Below are 14355 nucleotides of genomic sequence, written 5' to 3'. Positions count from 1 at the left end.
ATATACGTTGATTCTCCATTGCATGTTCGGTATATGTGCTGTGGGCGGTCAGGGGTGAGCTAGACGTAAGAAATATTCGCTGCTCCCATGCCGCCAAAACAGCAGCGATGTATTGGGCGCAGAAATTTGGGCTAGTTGGTGATACGACTTCGACATGGTAGGGCTCGTCCCGTGTCACTGCCTTTTTTTGTGTCCCCGTCTAGTGCGCCTTTTACCATGTCGAAGATGTATTGGGGTCAGCGATGCATGTGCTGTAGCGTGCACGTACAAACTACGGTAGGCTATAAATTATCTCACCGCCTAAAACGAACGCCTTCTCTTTTGCAAAGATTTCTGGCGGCTCTGTTCCCTTGCAGGCACTTCGTTCGCTCACGCAACTATTAAATACAGTTGAACCTCGTTATAACGAACACTGATATAGCGAATTATCTGCTATAGCGAACTAAATACGAACTTTCGTTGGTCACGCTTTACTTCATCGACACTTGATTTTTTTATAGCGAAACTGAAAGTGTGAGAGCCACCCACGATGTCGGATATAACGAAAAAATATTTGACCTGGAAGCCGAGAAGCTACTTGACATAACCCCTTGCAGTCCGAAACTGCAGAGGTATACAGGACCTTTTGTTCGTAGATACTGTGGAAAACTTCGTCCTGCTCAGTGCTTTGAGTAGCCACCAGATGAAGATCACATCGTACATAAATAAGGACGCAGGTCTGTCTTGTGAAGTGAACTTTGTTATGTTGTAGTTTCCCGTACTCATGCTCCGGTTCATTGAGCTTGAAATGCAACAAGCAGAAAGGGTTACCTTTTTATAGTGAATTGGAAGCCTTAAAAATGCATTTTTGTATCAAGTATTTTTGCGCGAGCCCGATTGCGGAGCAGCTATAGCCAATTGTTTCCTCTACTGTTATAACGAATATCGGTTATAACGAACCAACTTGTTGTTCCTATACTACTTCGTTGTAACGAGGTTCGACTGTACTTAAATCTGGGTCGTCTGCACGAGTGCTTACAGGAATGCTTCATATGTTCATGTGCACATGCAGGGAACAGCGTTATTTAAAACCGATGGTACGCTTTTAAGCACATGCGATGCACGTAGCAATTTCAGCTAGAAACATAGCCGGCGAACAGTTGGGAATGAACGGCCGACTTAAGGAGCACAACACTTGGCTTTAAAGGGACACAATAGCCAGAAAAAAGCTGGTAAGCGCTCAATTGTTAGCTCACCAGTTGCAGAGGCGGTCGCTAGCAGGAGCATGAGAAGGATCATGCCCATTAACAGGCAACAGATGACGCCCAGGATTGCAGGGACCACCCCGTCCGGGTAGTTGTCCTTCACTTCTTCACGAAGCCCGACACTAGTGAAGGTTGAACAAGCCCATTTTGATTATAATGTTCTGTAGGTCTGTTTATGCACAATAAGCACTTCTCTTTATAGGATAGCTTTACTCGTAGTGTTTTCCCTCCCCACTGCAGTGCACTAAGAAGAAATCACCTCGCTTTTAATCAAGTATCGCTTATAACGAAGGTTGTTTTCTGTCAAGTGGGCTTCGTTTTAACGAGGGCTCACGGTGGTTCCAAGGAAACTCGGCGACTGATTGCACTTTAGGAGCCCTAAGGGCGGCTTGCGTGATCGTGTCAGTTGTCAAGTGGAGACCCCTCTGCAGCCCACGTAGCGCCGATTCAGATAAACAAAATTTCGAACCTGCACAGGCCATTTCCATTGGAAGCGCACAGGTACCTGCTGTTTCTCTCGCCTCCTTTCGTAGTGTTTTTACAGACGACAATCTTTCTTGGGTTATTTAAACGAAGTATCTTCGTCTCTGTCTGTCTGTCCGTCTGTCTCTGTCTGTGTGTGCCTGTCCGTCCGTCCGTCCGTCCGCCTGTCTGTCCGCCTGTCTGTCTGTCTGTCTGTCTGTCTGTCTGTCTGTGTCTGTCCGCCCGTCCGTCTGTCTGTCTCTGTCTGTCCGCCTGTCCGTCTGTCTGTCTGTGACACTCGATTTGACCACCTGACCAAAAGTGAAAATAAATCTTGGACGAGCAACACATCTAGGCAACGTCTTTCCAAACAGCTGGGAGACGTGGCATGCGTAATATATGCAGCCACGGTTTATGAAAGGCAACATTAGGCATGATTAGGGAAAAACACGACATACGGAGAGCACCAGCTTCTTTAAATAAAAAGGGGGGCGCCATTGGTTTTTACGATAGATTGAAACACACGCTAAAATGGGGTCTAATCGGGGCGACGTAAAAGTAAACTGTAAAACAAAAAATATCTCTGCCTACTGTTTCAAGCAAAGTAGAAACAAAATGTCCCAGCATGATGGCTTGCGAGCTCCGTGAACGCAGGATAATTAAATCGAACGGGAAAAGTACCACAAGCAAAAATTACTGCTCTATGCCCATCAGATAACTTGGAAAATTGGTCAAGAAAATTTTCTTTCATTCCAGCTCTTGGCGTTCTCTGAGCGCTCAAATTGCGCCATCAAAGCAGCCTAGCGGCTATCGGTCAACTTTCTTATAGTTACAGCAATAAACGCATTCGACATCCACTTTTAAAGGAACAGACAGCCGATTTTAATGACGATAGTCTTTCTTGGGCTACTTAAACCCAGAAATTTTGGTCTGTCTATATGTCTGTCTGTCCGTCTGTCTGTCTGTGACTCGATTCAGCCACCCGGCCAAAGTAAAATTGATAATGTGCAATAGTCTTATATACTCACAGCCACATGTAAACGTTTAAGCCCGGTTCATATGTTCATACTTGTCAACTTTGTTTAACAAGAACAAGACATTACGCAAATATAAGTCAGGAAATTAGTACACAAGGGATATTTATAGCGTTCCTTTATTAAAAAATTCTTGGATGCTTGGTTTTTCTATAGCAAATGATATTCTACATCTACTGCAGAAAACCGCCACCTCCTGGCGGCATATGAAAAATCACGCGGTCAAGCAACGAAAGGTTCCACTAGCTAGGTTACACGTTATTCTTGGAACGCACGTGGAGCACGGCCACGCGGCTCTATAAACCTTCTAGTCGGCCGCCTCCATTCACGCGCGTCTCCGCCCTACTGCAGCGCTGGCATCGAGGAACCCGGCCTGTAGCAGTGGAACGCGGTAAATTCAAATCGCCTTGCGCAAACCTTCAGTGTGTTTACCTTAGAATGAGCGCGACGCTAGAGGAACAGCATGAGAGGTGAGTGGGAAAGCAAAATGGGCATTTCCTTGGCAAATGTCTACAAAGACTATCGGCTTTTGACGACATTTGCACCGAAAGGAGCAGATACGCGGCCAATTTACAGACAACCGATTTTTGTCGAGTATATGCTCTCTATCCAAAATGAATGGGCATCCCTTAATGCACCTTAACAAGAAACGGTTTTGTTGACAACGCCCTAGAACTTTTTAAATCGAAATTTTTAGATCTACGAGCCGTGTGTCCTGTGCTCACGAAAATCATGCTGGCAACCATGACATACAGTAGCGCGGAAACATACTTTTGTCTGTATGCGAGATGTATAGCTATACCAGAGTCCTTCAATGCTTTACTGGTCACGAAACTTCGGCTCTCGGTTCATATAGGGACCGCGCGCGCCGCTACAGGCGCCACCTCCGCACGAAGGTCATCCAGCCGCCGCGCGTGCGGCGTATTGGCCAGCTCTTGGCGTGCAAACGCTCGCTGCTTTTGGTGTCTGCGCGCTGATTAACTGCGTTTTTTTTCGTAGTAGTTAGCGATGAATAGTCCGGTTATTGTATTAATCACCTGCCTTCAATGGGGTTTTATTTTTCGAATTAAGTTACCGTAAACTTCGGCCGCGAACGGCAACGGCTTCTGTGTGCTCTGGCAGAAGCGCTGCGCCGTCGTGTTTACGGATTTTAAATCTATATTGCTTCTTTTCTTAAAGCAAAGTTGTAAATACCACACATACGGTAGCTGTGTAGTCACGGGCTGCTGCGGGCCTATCGATAATACAATAAAAAAACTGAAAGAAACCAAGTACGCGTCGTTCAGACTACGCTTAATGAATCCGTTGATTGCTCTGGAATGCACAGAACGCTAAAAGAGATAGCCCAATAGTATTGTCGTTTCGATGAGTGTGTACATACTTGAAAACATCTAAAAACGCTGCAGAAACGCGAAGGATCAAAACACGAAGAGATACAGGGTGTTTCACCGAACACTTTCAAAAATTCTTAAAAATAGGCTCTTCGAGAAAAAAAGAAACCCTCTTCAGAAGGAGATTGCTAACTGCGGCGGACGCCAGATAGTATCAAGGGTGTGCCCATTAGTTAGGTGGGTAATTAAACTCTACTAATGAACTTCTTAATTAGTGAAGTTTGGTGGTTGTTGTCAATGGTGATTTTGTTGCTCCAGAGAAGGCGATTTCATATCAGTTTTTAAAACAACGAAAAAGTCGGTGTTTAAAGCCCTGTAGCGTGAGGAAGCCTGCCGTTGTTTTCCGCTCAAAAACGAAACTCGGCGCTGAAGGAGCGCTAAAAGTCTTGAGCGAACGCAACGTCGGCTGGTGACGTGTTTCAATGAATGTGGCGGCCAATTCGAAATGTAAGTGCAATTTTCCCTAGCTAGGAAGCCTCAGCATGCAGCCACAGCCGCGAAAGCCCTCCTCGCCCAGCAAACAAACCCTTCCTTTGTCTGATGCGCTTTCTAACACGCAGCGATTATAAACGAACAGTAAATAAACCTAACGAAAAAAAAAAAGGAACGGATGGTGACGTTTCACATCTTGCACGTCTGGTAGCCGCGTCAGATGTGGTTGAGACAATAAAAAAAGAAAAGAAAAACTGTCGCCAACGCCCACTAGGACTCCCGAAACGGGCGACCATGTTGTGGGCAATGGCTAGCCTCTTTCTTGCGCCTACCAACGAAACAAAAGATAACGCTAGCCGTGGTATAAGGTGAGCGTTGATCATTGAAAAGATACAAGAGGCGATGGAGTTGATATCAGCTGATTCCCTCGCGTGGGGAATCACCAGAGGCTTTTTGAATTGGGCGACACAGTCACTGCAACACGTCATCAGCGGATGTTGCGTTTGCACTAGATTTCTGGCGCACCATGTGCGCCGCGTTTCGGTTTCATGGGGGAAAAAAAACTTTATTTTTTGCGGGCTGCAGGGCTCTACAGAGTGCATTTTTCTTTTCTTTAAAAACTGGTCCGTTATCGTCGTCTCCGTGGCTACAAATTCGCCACTGGCAATAACCGCCAAACTTCGCTAATTAAAAAGTTAATTACAGAGGTTTAGTTAATTAACTATGTAATTCGCATGTTTCTCATAACTGCTGACGTCCGCCGAACCTGATAGCTTGTCCTTAAGAGAATTCCTTTTTTTCTTGAAAAGCCTACCTTCAGGAATTTTTGAAAGTGTTCACTGAAACACCCTGTATATGTTGCACCGTGTGTCCTTCCGCTTGCACGCTTTGCAATCCTTGCAAAAACAGAAAGCGAAAAAAGAACAATGAAAATGATTTTATCACACGCAACAAAAATTTTCAATGTTACGAAGGGAAACAAAAGAGCGTGGTCCAGCGTACAAAAATTTATTTTTTCGCGCTGCGATGTGCAGCACACGGAGGAAACGGAATATTGCCACGTAGCCAAGAACGACGCAAAGCTTTTCTGAACGCAGCGAACTAGCGATCTCCTGCACTACAAAAGACTAGAATGAAACACAAACGTCGAAGAAGCGGTCCGCAGAGTGACATGAACAGATGAACGTCGATAAAGTGAGTTGCGCGGCGTTTGCTATGCATGCATTACTCTTGGAACGTTATTAATTTCAGATCCATGGTAATGGGATCGAGTACATTGTCGGAGAAACAAAAAATCAAGTTAGCGACAAGGTGGCACCCTTTCCATATAAAACAATATTGCCCGACGGGACGTACGACAAAAAGAGCAAACGGACGCTCTGGTTGAAACTGCAGATAATAAACCGGAATCGGCCACGCGTGGTTACAAAACAAACAAAACGAACCCTAAGGGATAATTCGCGGAAATATGAAAAGTAAAAGCACAAGGACGTCCCAAAGCTTTTTTACACGCGAGCCTGAGCGCAATGTAATAAAAGTTTGCAAACAGGCAATGAAGCACCGCTACAACCTGACTGATATGACAGAAATCCGGCTTTACGTTAGCCTTGTACAATTCTAGGTCCACGATGCTCTCAAAAGGGTACATTGCTTTTTTCATTCTCACACACAGTGCATTTCCACACACTGTCGCACACTTATAATCGAAGCTGAAATATCCCATTGCTTGCCTTGGAATGGCGCCCCTCCATTTGTCACACAGCTGCCCGTCGCTCGGGCAAAAGAACAAGGAAACATTTTCTGTGGTATCGTTGTACAAGGAACGACACCCCGGGACGCAACTCATGTTCGACATCGTCGTTGCACTACTTAAGTCGCATCACAAGAGCGCGATATCCACGTTACATTTTTTTCCCGCACAAAACAAACAACTCGTCGCGGCTCCGCCGTTCGAGCCAGCGCAATGCCGCCCGAGGAGTGACCTCAGTGAGAGGGTGGCGCCACCGCGCGGAGGCCAAACGCAGCATATGAAGCTCTCCCATTGAGTTACGGAGCAGTTTCGTGACCAGTAAAGCATTGAAGGACTCTGGCTATACTTAAAAACTTGTCCCCAGGTAAAGAAGCGTGAATCGCACGCTTGCTTATCCCTTTGTGTTTTTTTTAAATTCACTGGTGTATCTTGCATGAAGGTGCCATATATTGGGATGGGCGATATGTAGGATCTGGCTGATTATGTTATGGAGGGTGGCAGTTCTATTCTCCCCGGGGCGTCCTGTTTTTTTTGTTTTTGTTTTTTAAAGCTGCCGTTGGGGTATTTGGAAACAAATCGAATATTTCGGCAGAAGAAGCGCCCCTGACTCAGGCAGAATCGTCAAAGCTCCTTCACTGGGTCTGTTTATTGAACGCTGTCGTTCATCTGGGGCATGGAGGCTCTCAGTTAGCCACACTGAAAGCAAACTAGCGGCGTCTTAAAAATTTTCAAAATCATGTTTAAAAATACCTATACAATTTAAAATTATGCAAATGCTTGCGTTAAAAGGTTTTAAACAAGGGAATAAGCGTTTCAGCACTTACAGTAACTGCTACGTTTGCAGGCCACGTGACCGGGACACACATGATAGTGTCAAGTTTCTACATCACAAACCACCACCCTTCCGATTTAAGAAAGTTTGGTGCGAAATTCAAATGATATATCCGCCATTTTGTTTATAAATTGCTCGTGGTTACCGGGCTGTATAAAACGCTGTCTTTCATATGAGCTAGAGAACATATACGCGACAAAAATCGGTGGTCCGTCCCTTTAAAAAGTCACAAAAACAAAACATCAACGGAGGGCGGATGTGCTTCGACGAGGAAATCACGCATTGCCGCTCCGTGCAGGCTATAATGACTGTAGCTTTCACAATGCTTCTAGGCGCAAATGTAACAGTGAAAGCGTAAATCGGACGTGTTGTACAGCCTCTGTGATGTTTCATGAAAATTTGAAATGTTTTAGGCATGCATGCTCCATTTAGTGTCCTCCGGTTACCGTGATGTTTTTAAATGACGTCCACCCAAAGTACAGAGATATCAAGTGAAAAATACGGGATGGGCGATCTTTTGGGTCAGGTACGAAAAACTAGAAAAAAAGTGGCCGCACCGACAACCCTAAACAGCGGAGATATCGAGAACGCATACCAGATGGGCGAACTTTCGGCTCAATTGCGGAAAGGACAAATAAGTGACCGCAACCACACATGAATAGGTGATTCGCGGATATTTTGCTCACTCGGGGGGGGGGGGGGATCTTTGGATTCTTATAGTAAATTGTATATTTCATCCCTAAAGGGACCCCGCAACACTTTCGATAAGCGCCTTTAATTTTTCCTTCGCGTATGGAACCACTGCGAAAGCTGTAGTTATCGCCAGCACTGAGCGGCACTGCGTGGTTTGGTCGTCGCAACAGATACGCCTTCCATTTGTTTTTTTGGTTTTGCGGCTTTTTTTTACGTCGCTATCGAAAAGCGTTATTTGCTGCAACTAAAGGAAAACTGGCCAACAGTCGCTACATGTCCTTAGTGACATAATTGGAGCCGTCGAAGAACGTCAAGACCGGGAAGCACAGAAAAATCTTCTTAGCGAGTTTACAAGTCCTCTGGTGGCCATAGAGCAGTCTCTTTTGGCTAAATTACTTTGCGACCCCCTAATCTAAGTACTGGGTGTGTATGGGGACCACGTCCTGCGGGCATTTGAGATTTCAAAAAAAAATGCTGAAAAAAGTATTGCAGGGTTTCTTTAACGGGGCGGGGGATGTTTCGGGGGTGGGCGTTAGCTCGGAACTTTACGGTAATCGTTGGCAACTTACTCAATTTGACTTATTCCTTTCTTGGGAAGACTTTCGTATACTCGAGTTTCTCAATGCGTTTCTTTGTTTTAAGAGGTAGTTTGCTCTTTCGTTTTCGATATTTTTCTCTTCCTAAAGTCACTGCTTCTTGTGATTATATCCGTTTGGTTTTCACACGTATATATTCGTTGCCTTTACTTTCTGAGCTTGATATCGCAAATGCTTTCTGTGAATTCCAAACTGCGAATTCTGACCGCAGGTTCGTTTTTTCGCTAGCTACATTACCTCCCTTTTGCGATCTAGCCTAATTCTGCGATCACTGCTCCTGACCCCGCCTTGAACCTCAGCATGCGTTGCAATGCCTCGATTGCAATGTAAAATAATGTAAAAGAACTGTGGTTGATTCCTCGGTCATAGGAATCGGCACAACATTAAAGGGAAATGTGCAGCGAAATCTGCAGCTGAGCATGATTTGCGGGTCGGTGGCTGTCTTGTGGGTGTGCTTGGCGAGCCACGTCCTGCTGGCTGTTCGCTTCGGCAAAGGTGTACTAGCGTCATTTCCGCGACGGATATGACGTCAGTGAAATGCTGGTGTATCCCGGCATAAAACACTTTCGTGTTAAATTATAAAACCGAAAATGAACAACTCTAAGTATAACGTACTCTTTAGTACTAAAGGTTGCTTCCCCGCAAGAAGTTCCTGTTTGGAGGGGTGTACCCATTGCAGGCCGCTTGCTTCGTTGTACTGGCGTCATTTCCGTGACGGATATGACGTCCGCGAAATCTGGGTGGATTCGGGAATAAAACACTTTCGTATTAATATATTATTGCATTTAGATATGTTTCTTGTCCATTCACCATTCCTTCGTTTGAAGAAACCTTCGTTACCCTCAGGTTATTTCTCCCTGCGAATTGGTCGAGTGCATCACCACAGCTATTATTACAACCCATTCCACAGCTTCTCAATGCGCGTTCGATCACCTGCTTCTACACAATTTTAACACGACAGTGTTTTGTGCCGGGATACACCAAGATGTGACTGACGTCATATCCGTCATAAAATTGACATCGCCAGAAAAACGTGGCTTCGCCAGGATTCGAGCCGGGTGCTCCGTAGCCGCAACAAGTGGTGCCAGGCGCTTTACCAACCCCGCTACGAGCTAGCGCCGACAGCGGTATGAACGCGCTGTATATCTTTCCTATAACCTCCTCTATTTAAATGGTGCTGCCGTCTAAGAGAGGCGAAGCGAAGTAGTGCATCACGATGCTAACGAGCGCCAACAGTTGGCGCCAGCTGAGCTCGTCGCAACGCAATCGTCTGCCGTACACTCCACGGAGCAGAGACGCAATGGTCGCACATTTGCGAAAGCGACGCGCCAGCCGGTCGTCGCTCGCCAAGCACACCCTCAAGACAGCCTTGCAAATCATACTCTTTCGCTGCAGCGGACCGTGAGTTCACCAAACGATTCGCTGGCAACCCGTTCGGTTCGTTCGCATGGTTTGCGAGCGCGTGTGGTTTCATTTGGGTTTACGCAGTGCTCCGGAGCGTGCAATCAAGTGTCTAATGTTGATGAGTCTGCCGGTGCTATAGCGACGAAATATAAATAGCGATGTGGAAGTTCATATCAATACAGAATAAACATTCAACTGATCCTGTGAAGGCATGTCTCACTTTCGTGTTTTACCGATTCCTGTGAAAGAGGGACCAACTACATTTTTTTTGCATTAAAATGGAAAATCCTCCATTTCTACCACGTGCTAAACCTGTTCACGTCACTCAATGACGATTTGACATTCTCGTAGAAATTGTTACCTTTCTTACCTTTACTGCTAGACATTAGTGCACAGGCTTTATTTACTTTGGCCTTTGCCTTTTAGGTGCAGAGCACTTTAGGGGCTCGCCATGTCGTCGTAACTCGCTCGCTGGACCCAAGTAAAGCCCCGCTATGTTCCGTCGTAGCTGCTGTCGTCGCGGTGTCCCACAAAGACTTCGAAAGCCAAGCAGTTCATTTAGTCTCAGGCGTTCGAAACTCGTGAATCACTGCCGCTTGTCATACATCTCCCGGTTTTATAGCGCAAAGAAAACTATAGGTACATTTGAGGCAAAATACACGTAATCAACAGGCAGCGCGCCCGTTCATTTAGTTAGGATCGCTCGTTGGGTTGGTTTTTACGACAGCAGCGAAAAACAGTGACAGTGCAACGCCGGCACGTGCGGGGGAAAAAGCAAGCGCAAAAAGAGCAGAACTCCCGCTGGCGCAGTTTCAGGCAGAGGGTGCGTGAGCACTTCGAAGGCGGGAAGTTGGAATTGCATTGGGTGGTATCAGTGAGTGGATGACGGCGCTACAACCCATTATTGTGAATTACTGAACTGCACTTCCGGCAGCTTTCACATTGAGTGCAACGGCTTTTTTTTGCATTAAAATCCCCCATGTCTAGCGCGCGCTACCTGTTCACGCTATTTGTTGCCGATTTGATACCCTCGTAGAAGTTATCTGTCTTACCTTTACCGCTAGACGTTGGCGCACAGGCTTTCAGTACTTTAACTTATGCCTTTTACTTGCCTTGATCACAATAACGGCAAGATCCTCGCTAGCGCTCTAAAATTTGTCCCCATTCCCTGCTCTCTCTTTGCGGATAGCAAATCCTCTTTCAAGCTTGTTGCATACTCCATGCTTTCGGTAGCATGGGATATTCCCCTCGTTCGACACCTTCGCGCCTGTCTCATGTGTTTTTTTAACCTCGTTTAACTTTGTAAGATCACATTTCTTATTCACATCTATCTTAACAGCTAAGATGCCCTGTCTTGACACATTCCTCTTAGTTAAAGTTCCAGTGACTGCCTGTATGTACCGAGATCACCCTCTGTTGCATCGTGGCTCGGCCCGCTGTCCTGGTTTTACATAGGCTATAAACCTCCGTGCAGTGAGTTTTTAGCCATGAAGTCATAGTGAACTTTTTATTGAAAATTCGAACCCATTCCGCCCCGACCGCAATCAATGTCATGGAAGCGAAGCGAGCTGAACGGAAACGTTCACTTACGCCATGTTCTGGTCGGCGGTGCCAGGGTTGACGAGGGCCCCCGTATCGCTACCCGCGCTATTCATGGTATTCGAGGATTCCGTTGAGCTCGTGGATTCAGCAGCGCTCATCTCAGTGCCTAAGGAAAAAAAAAATGCGAAGTGGAATTAGCACACAGTGAAGCAAAAAATATTGGCGCAGCTTGCAATAGTGGTGCAAGGCTCTAGAAGCACTACAGATTGCAGATGAGCTCGCTTCTGGTCACACTGACAAGGGATCCCTGAAGAGAACGAGCACAAAGAGCAAGTCTACGCGCGTTCCTCGGACGGCGTGTGGCAGCCCAAGACTCGCACCCTCGACAATAACGGCCGCCAAGTCTCCGTTCCCGCCGACCGAGTCAATCCCGCTTACGTCGCCTGCGCCCGACCAACTCAGGGCTTCCCCTTCTCAACGACCCCACCGCGTAATTCGCAAGCTCAACCGTCCAAAACCGTCAAATGGGCAACAGAACGAAGCACGGCTCCACACCGCCGCACCATGGGTCCGCCTGGCCGAAGACGACGACGACGATGGTCGGAGCTCCTCATGTGGCGCAAGCGTATGGGCGAGCCTGGACGACGCCGGGCGCTCCTCACAAGGCGCACCCTCACGCGCGCTGAGCATTTTTTTACTAAAGCCACTTCGCGAAGGTCGTCACAACAATCTCGTCCAGGGTAAGTTTTTTAAATGGAGAGCATTTCAGTAACTCACGATGTCACCCGCGTTGTCGTCCGTCGTAGTCCGCACCCCTCCCCCTCCACTATATATAAAAAAAAACTATCCGGCGCCTGGTTTCGATCCCTCAACCCTGCGGGCGGAACGCAATGTACATAGTGCTCTACCCACTGCGCCACAAAGCCGACACAGAATGGGAGGCTACGAACGCGCCTTATATCCTTGACTCATTCAAACTACGTCAAGAAGCTGCTGATACAACGCATTCACTACCACCAACTTTCCAAACACTAAAAGAGATGGGCCCAATTTTTTCTTGGTATTTTTTGCCAACGCCAATAGAACAAGCTGAGGCTTAAAGAGTTCCACTGGCAATAAAGACAAAGACAAGATGAATTATTATTGACCCCTATTGTCGCTCGAACAGATGCCTTGAAAAATAGCTTCTCCCCTACCAGGACTGTTACAGACTGGAATTCTTTACATCTTGACGTTTAAAAGAAAAAAAAAAGTTGCAGAAGCGTTACAGTTTTATGTTTTTCCTTCTTAACGTGTTCTGTCGTGTTGGTCTAGCAAAATATGTGTATAACATGCGGGGTACCATGAATTGTTTCTGATATATTTATTGCAAATGTTCTCTTTCGTACTGGTCTAAATATTGTAGTTTATATAGCCCTTACTTCTTGGGTCAAAGTATTGACCTGCAGTATCTGTAAAAAAGCGAAATTCGCGACTTGAGTGTCCCCTAGTCCGACAAATCTTTCCCCGGAGGGAAGGAGTGAATGGTGAACGATCATCACCCAGCATGTGCAAGTTTGGAACCGCTTGAACCAGTCAGCGCGGGCATTCCGCTTGAGTCTTTCGCCACCAGACATTCGTTTGCGTTGAATGGGTACTTCTAAAGGCATCTTGCATCATGGCTGATGAGCTGAGTGATTGACGGGTTATCTCTTATCTCATACTATTGGTGCTAGACACTGAAACTGGAGAGCACAATCCGTCCCCTATGTAGAGGTTCACTGAGGTGGGCCTTATCCCAGACGGTTCTGTGGGCACGGATCAGCAAAACATTTATCAGCGTGCACCTACATCATGGCGTTCCCTTGCCCCCACAACTTTCTTCAGCTTGTGTACGCTTCTTTGTGGTATGGTGCCAAGAGCAAAAAAAAAAAAAAAAATAAAAAAAAAACAGGTTTCAGCGCGACAGCATCTATTTACTGGAAAGGTTAAAAGTAGGCTCCCTCCGTGGCGCGGTCGTTAGATGACAGACGAAATATCAGGCGCAGAAATAATGTATGAACATTAACTGTGTTGAAAAAGAAATACGGCAAATTTGGGTCTTGATAGTGGTCAGACACCGGTCCCCCGAAAGGCGAGACCAGCATAGATCCCCAGCACCAATATAGCTCTGTGGCTCTAGGTGATTAAATCTTGACCTCGTGAATACACGCTGGCCTCGAATTGAACATTAATTCGTTTTTTTTTCAAAAGACTTGACGAAGTGCAAGCACGGTGCAACGCACCTACTCGAAGTTTGTCTCGATTGTCTCGTTGGTACCCTTCTCGTTTGCCTCGTTGGTACCCATCGTGTACCCCACCACCTCTTACGCACTATGATTTTTTTTTACCTGACCAGTCACAAATGAACACTGTTGCGCATGCATCTTGCCACACCAACCGTAATGTGCCATCAAGAACTATGCCGGACACCCGCTCCCCTCAGGGTAACGCCAGTGTGTGTGCGTTGCTGCAACGGGACCTCGAGAGACAGTTACAGTGATAGGTGCAGTGAAGCTTGAACATTACTTAGATATACTACAACTATCTAGTGTTGCCTTTCCCAATCCTTCTTTTCATTTCCTGTCCACAGGGATTTATAGCCTCCTCTCTGCAATAAAGTCATTCATTCATTCCTCGGTGGCGTCTACGCGCCGGTGCCTGCTGGGTCCATATCCTTCGCTTTATTGTGTTTTTCTTCTGTCGCCGTAGTCGATCAGATGTGCATTCGCTTGTTCATTGCAAGCTTTCCTATACAAGCTTGCACGCCGCTCACCTCCCCCTCCTCCCCTGAAACCGTTTGGCAATACTGTCCCCTTTGTCTAGACACACGGGTGCTTTTGCCCAAAACTCTGTCGACGAAGGTCCGCAGGTTAGCGCAGCCCGCAATAGTATACGATGAACTCTGCGTCTTCTTTCCCCATAAAGAGAGAAAAAATAAACTTTCGAAAATTAGC

Source organism: Haemaphysalis longicornis, unplaced genomic scaffold (assembly GCF_048455015.1).
Source record: "Haemaphysalis longicornis isolate Haplotype H1 unplaced genomic scaffold, Haemaphysalis longicornis Haplotype H1 scaffold_5, whole genome shotgun sequence".
NCBI classification, from domain to species: Eukaryota; Metazoa; Arthropoda; class Arachnida; order Ixodida; family Ixodidae; genus Haemaphysalis; species Haemaphysalis longicornis.
Note: the sequence above shows the minus strand (reverse complement) of the source record.